Source organism: Aphelocoma coerulescens (assembly GCF_041296385.1).
Source record: "Aphelocoma coerulescens isolate FSJ_1873_10779 chromosome W unlocalized genomic scaffold, UR_Acoe_1.0 ChrW_unloc_scaf_1, whole genome shotgun sequence".
NCBI lineage: Eukaryota > Metazoa > Chordata > Aves > Passeriformes > Corvidae > Aphelocoma > Aphelocoma coerulescens.
Genome location: NW_027184080.1, coordinates 5,618,028 through 5,630,968, shown reverse-complemented (window position 1 = coordinate 5,630,968; position 12,941 = coordinate 5,618,028). Strand labels below are relative to the sequence as shown.

The 12,941-nt window shown below is 45.7% G+C and overlaps 1 long non-coding RNA gene across 1 annotated transcript; it reads left to right on the top strand.

The window, feature by feature from the left end:
- The first annotated feature begins 3,066 nt into the window (after nucleotides 1-3,066).
- On the top strand, nucleotides 3,067-11,473 carry LOC138102732 (uncharacterized). The gene is made up of 2 exons (XR_011147499.1): nucleotides 3,067-7,598; nucleotides 9,225-11,473. It is a non-coding gene; the product is annotated as an uncharacterized lncRNA (long non-coding RNA).
- The last annotated feature ends 1,468 nt before the right edge of the window (nucleotides 11,474-12,941 follow it).

The following is a 12,941-nucleotide window of genomic DNA, read 5'->3' as shown; positions in this document are numbered from 1 at the left end:
GTGGATAATGTCCTGGGTTGCAGTGTATTCTATTTCCATCCTCATGAGCTGTTGAAATCAGGTGGGGCAGTGTTTCCTTGCCTCCTCCCCCCAGACTATCTTGCTGTCAATGGCCCATCATTGTCTTGCCGCATGACTCAGAGATAACTCCCTCCGGACTATCTTCTGTTAATGAGCCTAATCAACACTTGGCCTCATGACTCATTACCCCATTGTGAGATGCTCCACCCAGAGGGAGGAACCAAGCATCCCATCGTGGATATAATCTGAGACTCTGAACACCAGAGACAACCTTCCCACTGGATTTCCAGAGGACAGGAGCTACATAGCCACCACTGGACCTTCTGAGGAGGAGCAGACCCTTTTTCTACAGGATCGCGACTTGGGGAGGACTGCAGCCACCATTCTACCGGACTGCTACCACCACCCTGATTAACAGGGTGTCAGGTTGTATCCTGCCTCTGTCAGTTTAACCCAGTGTTATATGCCTTTATATTTTTTTTTCCTTGTTTTATTTCCCTATTAAATTGTTATTCTGACTTGGTGTCTCCCACTAGTTCGTTTTCAAACTAGTACATCCATTTTAAATCATGTCCTTCTGTCAACTTCTCATACAGAAATTTTACCGCTTGTGTATATCCTTCAATCCATAGTCTACAATATCCCAATAATCCAAGTAGTTTTCTAATTTCTCTCTTTGAAGAGGGAGGGGGAAGGGATAGAATCCCTATAATTCTCTCTGGGTTTAATTTTTGACTTCCCTTGCTTATTAAGTGACCAAGATATTTGTAGTGGTTTGGTCCAAAATACTCATTACTGCTTACCTTCTGTGAGATAAGAATTAGGAGAAACGTAAAGCAGGCACCGATCTTGAAAGAATACAAAGAAGTTTATTAACAGACCTAAAAGAAGGAGAAAAAAAAAATCATACCACACCTTCAGAACTCTTCTCCTTCCCCCCCACCTTTTTCCCTTCTCCCACTGACAATGTAAAAAGACAACCCTTGAGATGTTCAGTCTGTTTACCACTTCCATAATAACCTTTGTTCAGTCCATTTAGGAAGAGGAGTCTCTCTGCTCGCATGCGAGTCCCTTCCCCCGACTTGCAGCTTTTCCCACACCTGATTTCGAGGGTCCACTCTTGAAGTTTTTTGGGGTACAATTTTAAGGTTGAGCCGTTCAGAAACAAAAGTTCTCTTCACCCATCTCTGGGAGCATTTCATCTCTAAGAGCAGAGGCCCTTTGCCTTCCCTGGGAGCAAAGGGTCTTCCTCATCTTCATCTTTAGGACTATCTCTGGGAGCATCTCTAGGAACTCAGGATTTCTCCTTTCCCATTTGGAGCAAAAGTCCTCCTCGCTTCCATCTCTCCCTGTTCAAACTTCTCATGAAATTACAGCTGTTTCAGCATCTGCCTATCTCAGCGCAGGAGCTTTTGCTCACAAGTACAAGTTGAAGGCTCCACCCCCATGCCTTCATGAAATTACCGTGGGTACTCTGATATATCATAGCTTTACAACAGAATTTCAGCTTTAAGCATCTCCTCTTTCTTCTCCCTCAGGTTTTCAGCTCTTCATAGCACTAAAAGGGTTAATCTCACCTAGACCTTGCAGCTGGAATGTGGCTTATCGCTGTTGGTCACATCATCTCTGCCAGACAATGGCGCAGCTTTAGCTAAATCTTGGCCGCAGTGGAGGGGTGGGGGGGGGGGGGGGCGTTCCTAGCCGCTCCAGCTTCCCACAGCAGGCTGTGGGGAGGTTCCGCAGGTGGAACAGGGCCCATCGGTTCCAGGATGGCTGTGGCCTGGCCCGGCCTGGCCCGAGCAGGGCCTAGGCCGGGCCTGCTGGCCCCCACAGGGGGTCCGCAGCCACCAGTCCCAGCACCAGAAACGAGAAAGAGCTGGGGGGGGGGGGGGGGGGGGTTAGTCTAGTCTTAAGTGTGGATCACAGAGGCGGTCACAATTTTAAGTGGCTCAAAGAATTGTCCATAGTCAAACTGGCCAGCTGATAGGTTCTGTCAGGTCAGGTCACAGAGGAAGCTGTAAGCACCCCTTAGCAAGAACATCACTTCCGGGACTATGCTTGCTAACCCATGACAGCTCCCTCCAGGGCCAAGGCCTCGGTGGAAATTCCTCCCCATGTATTCTCATGTTGAAACAGTCCAGCAGAGAAAAAGGGAAAAAAAATGAAGTCCCAGGAAAACAAAAGTTTAACTCTCCAGAGGAAAAGGAGATGAAAAACTGGCCAAAAGCTGGCTGGAAAGCAAGCAGGCTGCTTCCCCACCCTTGCTCTGCAGAAGCAGACAGGTTTTATCTCTGTGTACTTGGAACATGAAAACAAACTGCTCTGAAAAAGTACACTTTTCTCTCTTCCCTCTCAGGCTCAGTTTAAAGGCATAGAAAGGCATATATACTAATTTCTAGGCATAGTGCAGCAATAGGGAATACAACATCAAGTCACCCCAAGACAGTGTGTGAGGAGTTCTCCTTGAAGCCGAGACGTGGGTATTGAGTTACTTTCCTGGGAACTGAGGGAAAGGAGACCTCTTGCACATCTCTATCATTCACTGGAAAGTAACATTGTCTTCTAACCTATATTATTTCTTCACTAGCAGTAACATAGGTATCTTTAATATTGTGCTGATGCCTTAGGTTTTAACTTTTATATTTTTCAAATCCTGTACTGCTTAGTGTGTAACTCTGAAGTTTCTTGTAGCCTGTTAATTTCTGCTCTCTCATGCTAGGTAGACATAACAAAAGCCTCTCCGGGCCTGCTCTTCAAGGACACCTAGACCGTCCTAGGCCCAAAAAGTATAAACCAAAGAGCCTCTAAGGGGGGGGCAAGCTGAGGGGAATTACATCATTAAACTGAAGCTTTAATTGGATTATTAACCCTGACATGCAAATGAACCAAACATATAAAAGTGTGAAGAACTCCTGACCTGTCATCCATGTTGGGGTCCATCTTGGCAATAGCCTCTGGCTCCCCAGGGCGTACCTTTGAAGGCCTTTCAAATAAATACCTACTTTTATTCCCTTACTCCTGACTAGTCTCTGTTTCTAGGAGGCCTCTTAAGGCATCAGTTCTTTGGCACCAACCGTAAGGGACAACGAGGCTTCTGAAAATTCTCTGGGACTCAGAAAGATTCAGCTCAGCTCCCCCCACTGCGGGCACCTGAGGGGGCAGTTGCTACAGTCCAGGAGGCAGAGGAGCAGCAAGAGCCCAGAAAACTCTCCCCATCCAGCACAGAGGCACGTGAGTAACTGAATAAAGGTGGTATTCTGTTAGCACCTGGGTGAGGGGTTAAGCGATCTCTTACAGTTTGTTTAGGGACTTGGGAGAGTCCAAGGGGGTTTCATTTGGTGTTTCCCCTTTTTGTTAGCTTGGCAGCTCGTGAGAGCTTGTCAGGCAACTGGTGTGAGAGTTCCAGGGAATTTAACTTTTCCTCTGTTGGTTTGTTGCTAGCTTGTGTCCAGCCAACACCCTAAAACACACAGCCACAGGTGGCACAGCGGCTTGGAGACTTAGAATGTATTTCCAGCCACAATTTAAATCCCTGGAGTTGTGGGTTCAAATTCTACCTTCTCTAGTTTTCTCTCTTTGCTTTATAGAATGTTTTTAGATCTCTTTGCTTTATTTTTGTGAATTTTGTGTTTATAAGCATAAAACCATGGGCGGTAATATTTTTCATATGGGGAATGAAATACCACAGAACTCTCATTTAAGTTTAGTATTAGAAAACTGGGAAAAATTGTCTGGCAAAGATAAAACCCTTACAAAAGCAGAATTAATTCGGCTTTCCACAGTGATCTGGCCAGTTTATAGGTTAGATAACCGGCAAAGGTGCCCCCAATGTGGTAGCCTAGATGAAGAATTAATATTGAGTTTAATATCAAGCCTCCAAAAACACCAGTGCTTCTTAGAAATTGAGTATGCAAGACCCTTTTTATTTATAGCCCAGTTATAAGAATCAAAGAAGGAGCATATACTGCTTAAAAAAAAAAAAAAATCAGAAAAAGGAAAAAGCAGCTTTACGTGGCTCTTTGCCAGTGAAAAAGGAGCAGGAGGAGGTGGAGTCAGCCCCTCCCCCTCGCTGCCGCTGGCGGCCCCGGCCACAGCCCCGGCCCCTCCGCCGCTGCCCGCGGCCCCGATCCCTCCCCCTTCCCCGCCCGCGATCGCTGCCGCGGTTTCAGCGGCCGCCGAAAGGGGGGGAGGGTGGCCCTGGCCGCCGGGAGGCTGGCCGTGGCAGCCCTGGTTAGCGCATGCATCCTCCTCGGCTCCCGGTTGCATACCGCCCCTATCTCTCTCCCCCTTTCCTCCGGTTCCTCCTGGGGGGGAGGGACTTAGGGGAGAGGACAGCCAGCGTGTGCAGCCCACGGCACCGTCCTTAGAGGTGGAGCCGGGAGGCAAGGCTTTCCACCAAGAGGGCGGGGAGGGAACCTCCCAAAGAAGGAGTGGTGTCCCTCTCGCTCTCAGGCCCTTGAGTTTCCATAGCAACGCCGCGCGCCTGGAAACCGGCTCAGCGGATGACGTCAACAGACTGAGCCGAATCATTCCGGTAAAGAAAGTTGATGGTAAGAGTAACCGATTAGTGCAAAATTTAAAGGTAATTAACAGAATTACAGAGGACATACACCCAGTGGTAGCAAACCATTATATACTTTTGACCACACTGACAGACAAATTAGGGTGGTTTACTGTCGTGGACCTGAAGGATGCCTTTTTCTGCATTCCTGTGCATAAAAACAGCCAGGAACTTTTTTGCTTTTGAGTGGGAAAATCCCGAAACGGGGAGGAAAAGTCAGCTTACTTGGACAGTCCTACCCCAGGGTTTCAAGAATAGCCCGACAATATTTGGAAACCAGCTAGCAAAGGAATTGGAAGATTGGAGAAGACAAGAGCCAGGAGGGGTTATCCTTCAGTATATTGATGACATCTTGATTGCAGCTAAGATCAGAGATGACTGCATCCAATTCACTGTAAGCTTGTTAAACTTTTTGGGACTGGGTGGGTGCAGAGTTTCTAAAGACAAAGCACAGATTGCCAAGGAATCAGTAGTTTACTTGGGACTTGAGATCTTCCGTGGACACCGACAGCTCAGCAAGGAACAGAAAGAAGCCATCTGCCGACTTCCAGAGCCCCCCACTGTGAGAGAGATGCAAACTTGTTACAGTGGGGATTACTGCAACACGATGTATCAAACAAGGAGGCCGTGGAAAAGAAATATATATGGACAAATTCTTGATAGATGTTTCAGAGATGTTTATTTCTCCAGCCACATGGCCGGAGCTCTGCCGAGGAACTCTTACAATCACGGGACCAGAGGGTCCTTGCCCGCGCAGGGGAACACAAAACAACCAATGGCGATTGAGGCTGACCAGGGGCTCGGGAAACCCCGTGCCTCCCCCCCAGGACCCCTCTCCCAGGGCTAAGTGGCAGGGGGGAGGGACCCCAACATTTCACCCATTTATTTTTAAAAAAAGAGATTTAAAACTTAACATTGACAATAACAGTTTTAAAATGAAATAAGCCACCCTCCTGAGTCTTTAAATGTCCAAACAGATTCTCTGGAACATCTTAGGGCTGACAGAAGGGAGACAGAACTCTCTGAGCATGCGTGGTGGGGAAACTGAGGCAGGAGAGGGTTTAATTTCTTCCCTCCCCCTTTTCACCCCCCACTCAGCATTGGAAAGGGATTTTTGGGAAAACAATTGGCAAAGGCGTGGTTTTGTGAGGGAAACCATGGGTGAATAAATGGATTGGGAATACACTGGGGGTAATAGGATATAGGGTAAAAGAGAAAGGTGGGATTAGGAAAGGGAGACTGTAGGGGGGGCTTACAATGGAGACATTGTCTAACAGGACTACGATTTTTAGCATATATACTGCCTTTTACAGGAACACCATCAGGCCCAGTGACCTGCGATGCTTGTAACCCTTTTCTACCTTGTATAATTTTCGGTCAGGCATTCACGGGGCTCGCTCTCCCACGTGCCGCGCAGGGCCAGGTGGGCAAGGCCGGGTCGCACTGCTCCTGCCGCGCCTGGCTCTTCCACCGACACTGCAGCTTGTGCCGCTCCCCCCGCGCACGGGAACTGCCTCGCTGCTGCTCAGAGAGGGCTCGGTCCACATGGCCGAGGCCTCACGGTCCCTGAGTCAGACTTCCCTTCACCAAGACACAGCTGACATTGCTCAACAGTCTAGGTAATTAAATAATATTCATGAAAATATTCTTCCATCGGCATATATTTTGACTCAAAAATTAACTGTGTCCAAATGGTCTTCCAAAAGTCTTTGGTAAGAATTAAATCCCAAGAAACATAGAAAAAGTTCTTAAACAACCATGAAACGAAATGTTTCAGTTCCTTTTGAGCTTGAATCAAGCTAAAATTTACAAATCCTTGTTCAAGAATCTTTTCAAGTTTAAGATAAATGTCCATATGCGGCTCTGAGAGCCAAGAGTCTTCCCATGGTTCCTCCATAGTTTAGATATGGAATAGCAAAACAAAAACAAGAAGAGGAATCCAAAGTTTCTAGGGTTTACTCAGACAAATCAGTCGCTTAGGGATCGGGGATCGTTCTGCTCGCAATTAACCACCATTTGTTACAGTGGGGATTCTGTAACACGATGTATAAAACAAGGAGGCCCGTGAGAAAGAAATATATATGGATTGATTCTTGATAGATGTTTCAGAGAGATGTTTATTTCTCCAGCTGCATGGCCAGAGAGCTGACGAGGAACTCTTACAATCACAGGACCCGAGAGTCCTTGCCCGCGCAGGGGAACACAAAACAACCAATGGGGAACGAGGCTGACCAGGGGCTAGGGAAACCCCGTGTGTCCCCCCCCAGGGCCCCTCTCCCAGGGGTACATGGCAGGGGGGAGGGACCCCAACACAAACTTTCCTGGGAATGGTAGGTTGGTGTCGTTTGTGGATAGCAAATTATGGGTTGTTGGTGAATCCCTTATATGGAGCAATAAAAGCAGCTGAAAATGGCATTATAATTTGGACTGAAAGCACAAGGGCTGCATTTAAACAGCTGAAACACTCTCTAATGTCAGCTCCAGCACTGGACTTACCAGACTTGACTAAACCTTTTGAACTTTTTACACGAGAGACTTAATTTGGCATTGGGCGTATTAGCACAGTACCTCGGAAGTCAACGGAGGGCTGTGGCCTACTTTTCCAAACAGCTAGACAATGTTAGCCAAGGGTGGCCTGGGTGTTTGAAGGCCGTGGAGGCTACTGTCATCCTGATTCAAGAGGCCCGAAAACTCACCCTTGGACAACACATTGTAGTGTATGTGCCACATGCAGTAGCAGCAGTACTGGAACAGAAAGGAGGACATTGGCTGTCCGGCAACCGAATGCTTAGATATCAGTCACTGCTGTTAGAACAGGATGATGTTACCCTGAAAACAACTTCTGTTGTTAACCCTGCCATGTTTCTGTCCTCTACCTTAACTGACAATGTGCCTGAGCATGACCGTTTGCAGACAATCGAGGAGGTCTATTCCAGCAGACCAGACCTGAAGGACGTGCCCCTGGAAAATCCAGACTGGGAGCTGTTTACAGACTGGAGCAGCTTCATGAGAAATGGTAAGCGAATGACAGGTTATGCAGTAACAACCCAGGACAAGGTGATCGAGGCAAAGGCCCTGACAGCAGATGTGTCATCGCAGAAAGCCAAACTGATTGTTTTGACAAGGGCCCTAGACCTGAGCAAAGGAAAGAAAGTAAATATGTGGACTGACTCTAAATATGCATTTAGTGTTGTCCACACCCATGGAGCCATCTGGAAGGAGGACTGTTGAACGCTCAAGGTAACCAGATCAAACACGCTGAACAAATCCTTGCCCTCTTAGAGAGCATCAAAAAAACCACAGAAGTAGCTATCATGCACTGTAGGGGTCACCAGAAAGGGAAAACCACTCCAGAATTGGGAAATCACTTTGCTGATGAAACAGCAAGAGGGGCTGCAGAAAAAGGTATTCTTGCAGTAATTCCACAAAAAGAGATTGATTTGTCAGGGTTCACCCCAAAATATGATCAGGCAGACCACAAGTTAATTGTTTCTTAATGCTGAGATCACAGAAAATGGATGGGCTGTTACACCTGCAAATCAGGTTGTAGTCCCACCTCTAATTCTTTGAGAGCTAGCTCGAAGAGAACATGAAAGTACACGTTTCAGGGTTGAAAATCTTCTGAAACATCTAAAGAAGGTAGTAATAGGAAAGGGAATGACAGATATTGTACAATCAGTAGTGAGCAAGTGTGAAATCTGCTGCAAAAACAATCCTGATACGAGGAAAAGAGTTGTGTTAGGAGTAACAAAAGTGTTACAGTGGGGATACTGTAGCACGCATATATCAAACCAGGAGTCCCGTGGAAAGGAAATATATATGGACAGATTCTTGATAGATGTTTCAGAGAGATATTTATTTCTACAGCCGCATGGCCTGGGCGCTGCCAAGGAACTGCTACAGTCGCGGGACCCGAGGGTCCTTTGACCGCGCAGGGAAACACAAAATAACCAATGGGGAATGAGGCTGACCAGGGGCGGGGAAACCCTGTGTGTCCCCCCAGGGCCCCTCTCCCAGGGCTACATGGCGGGGGAGGGACCCCGACACAAAGGCAGGGGATCTTCCTGGAGATTACTGGCAAAAAAGACTTTGCTGAGTTACCACGCAATGAAGGATACAGGTACATACTGGTATTGGTTGACACCTTCAGTGGATGGCCTGAAGCTTACCCCTGTCGCACTAACACAGCCAAGGAGGTGGTAAACATTTTGCTTAATCATATAATATGAAGGTTTGGGGTTCGTTTGGGTATTTCCTCTGACAGGAGACCACATTTTGTTGCAAATATGATTCAAGAGGTTAGCCAGATTTTGGGAATTGCTTGGGATCTGCACACACCTTACAGACCCCAAGCAAGTGGTAAGGCGGAACGCATGAATGGGACCCTTAAGGCACAAATTAGCAAAATTTGTCAAGAGACAACCATGACGTGGGTTCAGGCCTTGCTTATAGCTTTACTGAGGATCCGCATGCAACCAAGGCAGAGGGACATCAGTCCCTATGAAATATTTTATGGCAGGCCATATCAAATTCCACATGTTCCAGGTGAAATTCACATGAGGGGAAAACTTGATTTGCAGAAATATCTAATGGCTTTAGGTTCTACTTTGCAGAAGCTCCAGAATTACATTGTGTTATCCAGGCACATAGGACTGGACACCCCTGCACATCCCTTCCAGCCTGGAGACTGGGTCTATGTTAAGTGGTGGGACAGTGATCCTCTACAGGCCAAGTGGAGAGGACCATTCCAGATTTTGCTGACCACCCTCACCGCAGTCAAAGTTGCTGGCAAAGGACCCTGGATTCACTACTCCAGAGTTAAGAAGGCTTCTGCTCCTGAAAGAACTGAGAAAACAGAGACTGATTCAAACGAAGATGATGTAGTTTAAATGATTTTTCCTGTGCTTATTATCTACACAGTTGGTAGCCCCGACTCAGGTTTGGAACCAAATTTTGCATATGATTATAGTCCAAAGTATATCCAAGGACATTCATTTGGATACAAAATTAATAATTGACATGTAAACTGAAGTGAAAAGATCAACAGAATTTGTTTACAATTTGAGAACTTAGATCTTTGTCTTGGGGTGACGTTATGATGTGTATCCCATATCGCTGCCTATGCCCAGAAATTAATTTTTGTGCCTTTTTATGCCTCTAAACTGAGCCTGAGAGGGAGAAGAAAAAACTGAGCAAAACTTTCTCAAAGCAGTTTGCAGCTTGTTCAAGGTCACATAAAGATAGGAGGTTTGTTTTTTCCCCCCAGCCGCGGCAGGGGAGCAAGGAAGCACCCGGCTTGCTGTGTTCCAGTCAGCTTTTGGCCAGTTGTTTTCAGTTTCTGGTTCTCCAGAGAGAGACTGAGAGTTGGACTTTGCTTTTCCTTCTCTAGAAGTCCGGATTTTCTCCCTTTGCTACTGGACTGCTTTCAACCTCAGAGCACATCGGGAGGACTTTTCATCGGGCACAGAGGGCCTGGTCCTGGGCCAAGCCCCAGCTCCGAGGAGACCAAAGGGAGGACTCTAACGCTTTCCCAGGTTTTTCCTCCACAGCGAAAGATTTTAGCATTTAACCTCATTTTCCTTTCCCGTGTGTTTGTTAAATAGATAGTTTTATCTTCTTCACTTTCCTTCGAGGAAAATTTATTTTTTTCCCGAACCTGGTGGGGGAGGGGTGGTTGTGCCTTCTCTCAGAGGAGATATTTCTAAATTTGGCCAAACCGGTACAATCTTACATTGGATAACATTCAAAGCTGACTGTATCTTCCACACCCTGGTTTCATGGTTACCAAACTGACCCTGGATTAAAGATTGTTTATAATGATTGTAATTATAATTCTTGTTTATAGATATATACTGCTGTTAGACACATATTATTAGTGGATATTAGAATATTTAAATCAGAATCTCGACAACGTAGAGGCCTTATCAAGCCTCTAAAGGGGGGAAATGATACCTTAGGTTTTAACTTTTATATTTTTCAAATTCTGTACTACTTGGTGTGTGACTCTGAAGTCTCTTGTAGCCTGTTAATTTCTGCTCCCTCGTGCTAGGTAGACATAACAAAGCCTCTCTGGGCCTGCTCTTCAAGGACACTCAGACTGTCCTAGGCCCAAAAAGTATAAACCAAAGAGTCGAGAAGGGGGGCAAGCAGAGGGGAATTACATCATTAAACTGAAGCTTTAATTGGAGAATTAACCCTGACATGCAAATGAACCAAACATATAAAAGTGTGAAGAACTCGTGACCTGTCGTCCATCTTGGGGTCCATCTTGAGGTCCATCTTGGCAATAGCCTCTGGCTCCCCAGGGGGTACCTTTGAAGGCCTTTCAAATAAATACCTACTTTTAGTCCCTTACTCCTGTCCAGTCTCTGTTTCTAGGAGGCCTCTTAAGGCATCAGTGCACTGTCTTACAAACCTACTAGTAGTGTGTCTTGGTTTGAAAGACAGGTGTCTGCTAAGGAAGGCAGGAGCCTCCCTTGGAATGGCAGATGTGACCCTCCTTCCCTCCGAGTTATTATAATTTTGAAATCAAGGGGCTTTTAGGCAAAGATATGGGAAATAGGAATAACAGTTCTTTACTATTATATATGTGTATAACAAGTCAAACAAACAGCAGTAACTATGGCAGTAACAGCAAACAATCACAAACCCAGTGCCAGCCTTCTCATCTGTCAGGCCCTTTCCCCTCGGGTGCAGTTCCTGTCGCAGCTGGTGGCTCCTGGTGAGCAGGGCAGGTATGGGGAAAATTCCTTTAACAGAAAAATAACCAGGAGAACTCCTAAAACCCCAACATAGTGTTTCTTTTTTTTTATCCTGTGTAGTAAGTCTGTTAAAGTCTCATGTCTGTATTTTCCTTGTGTCTATTCAATAAATAATTCATGTTGTAATAGACCTGATTGGTCATTATTAAGAACTTGTGAGCAAGAGTGGGTTTTGGGGTGTTGGCCGTCTCAATAAAGCTGCTGCCTACTGCCAGAAACCTGGGCAAAGGCAGGGACTTGTCTAAGCCCTCCCCTCTCAATCGTAACAATGCCCAAAAGATTTTTGCTATTCATACATTTTCCATATATTTGTAGCTCTGTAGGCTACTATTATATAGTTGTATAGCTCCTTAACTAACTCTTGTACTTTTCCTAGCCCTTCACTTAGAACAATAAGCTAACCCTCCTGGAATCTTATTTAGTCTTGCCTCTATAGTGAACCAAGGATGTCTTATTTTCTCCATATATTGTAGACATAATAAATGTGGGGTTAGAAGCTAGGGGGTGGGGGGGCAGTCTTCAGCAGGGGCAGAACCAAAAGGGGGGATTACTTTATCAATTGTTCCTCTAATTGGATGATTTCTGTTAAGTATGCTAATTTGTTAAACTTATAAAATTGTCAGAGTCCCATATTACATGTGCATTTTGCCATATTTGCACCATGAAGGACCTCCATTAAAGGCAATCACTTTTTATCATCTTAATATTTTTTGGTTTGTGATTTTAGGTGTCAACAGGACCTAGGAGGCTTGCAGTCAAGTTTTGAATTTTGTTTCCCTTCTCCAAAGCTGGCAGTCTGGTTCAGATGGTCTGATTAACACTGAAGATATTCTTTTTGCAAAGTTCCTATGAGCAAGCCAAAGACACAATTCAGAACCCTGAATGCTAGCATTGCAGCTGATAGACTGTGACGTACTAGCTTCTCAGTGTTACAGTTCTCTGGCCTTCTAATTAAAAAAAAAACCCCAAAACAAACAAACCAAAAACAGTGGGGAAGCTTTCTGCATACTAAACACTCCATTTTTCATCATGGATGCAAATATTTCTCAATGCTCCCCATGAATGAGAAAGTAGAATTGTACTCTGTAGATGCTGAAGAGGCTAGCAGAGAAATTTTCCACCCTTTACAGTCTCCTGTGAAAGTCTCCGTTCTCACGCAAACTAAGCTGAGAGACAGTTTGGTATTTTGTAAACTATTTGCAGGTGCAGGGTGTTTTGTGAATGCAGTGGATATTGTTTTGGTTCACTGAAGAAAATATTTTGAAAGAGGCATCGTAGCTTTCAGCCAATCACTCTGGGAGGTGTATGGTCAGGCACCCAATAATGTCATTTCTCTATTGTGAACCAAGTTATATAAACGAGGTGATAATTATTAAATAATTCCATACATCCTGGACCTGAATTCCGTGTCATTCTTTGTGCTGTCCTGTGGACAACAGTGACATCTGGTGACCCTGCGAAGTGTACTGCAACTGCAGCCTCTAAGAAGGTAAGTGCCAGAAAGCGACCGGGCCCCCCTCTGGGGCTGCGGGGAACTATAGACTGAGACATGGAGCATAAATCCTCTAAAGAAAGCAAGGTATTTTCTGCCTTCAAGT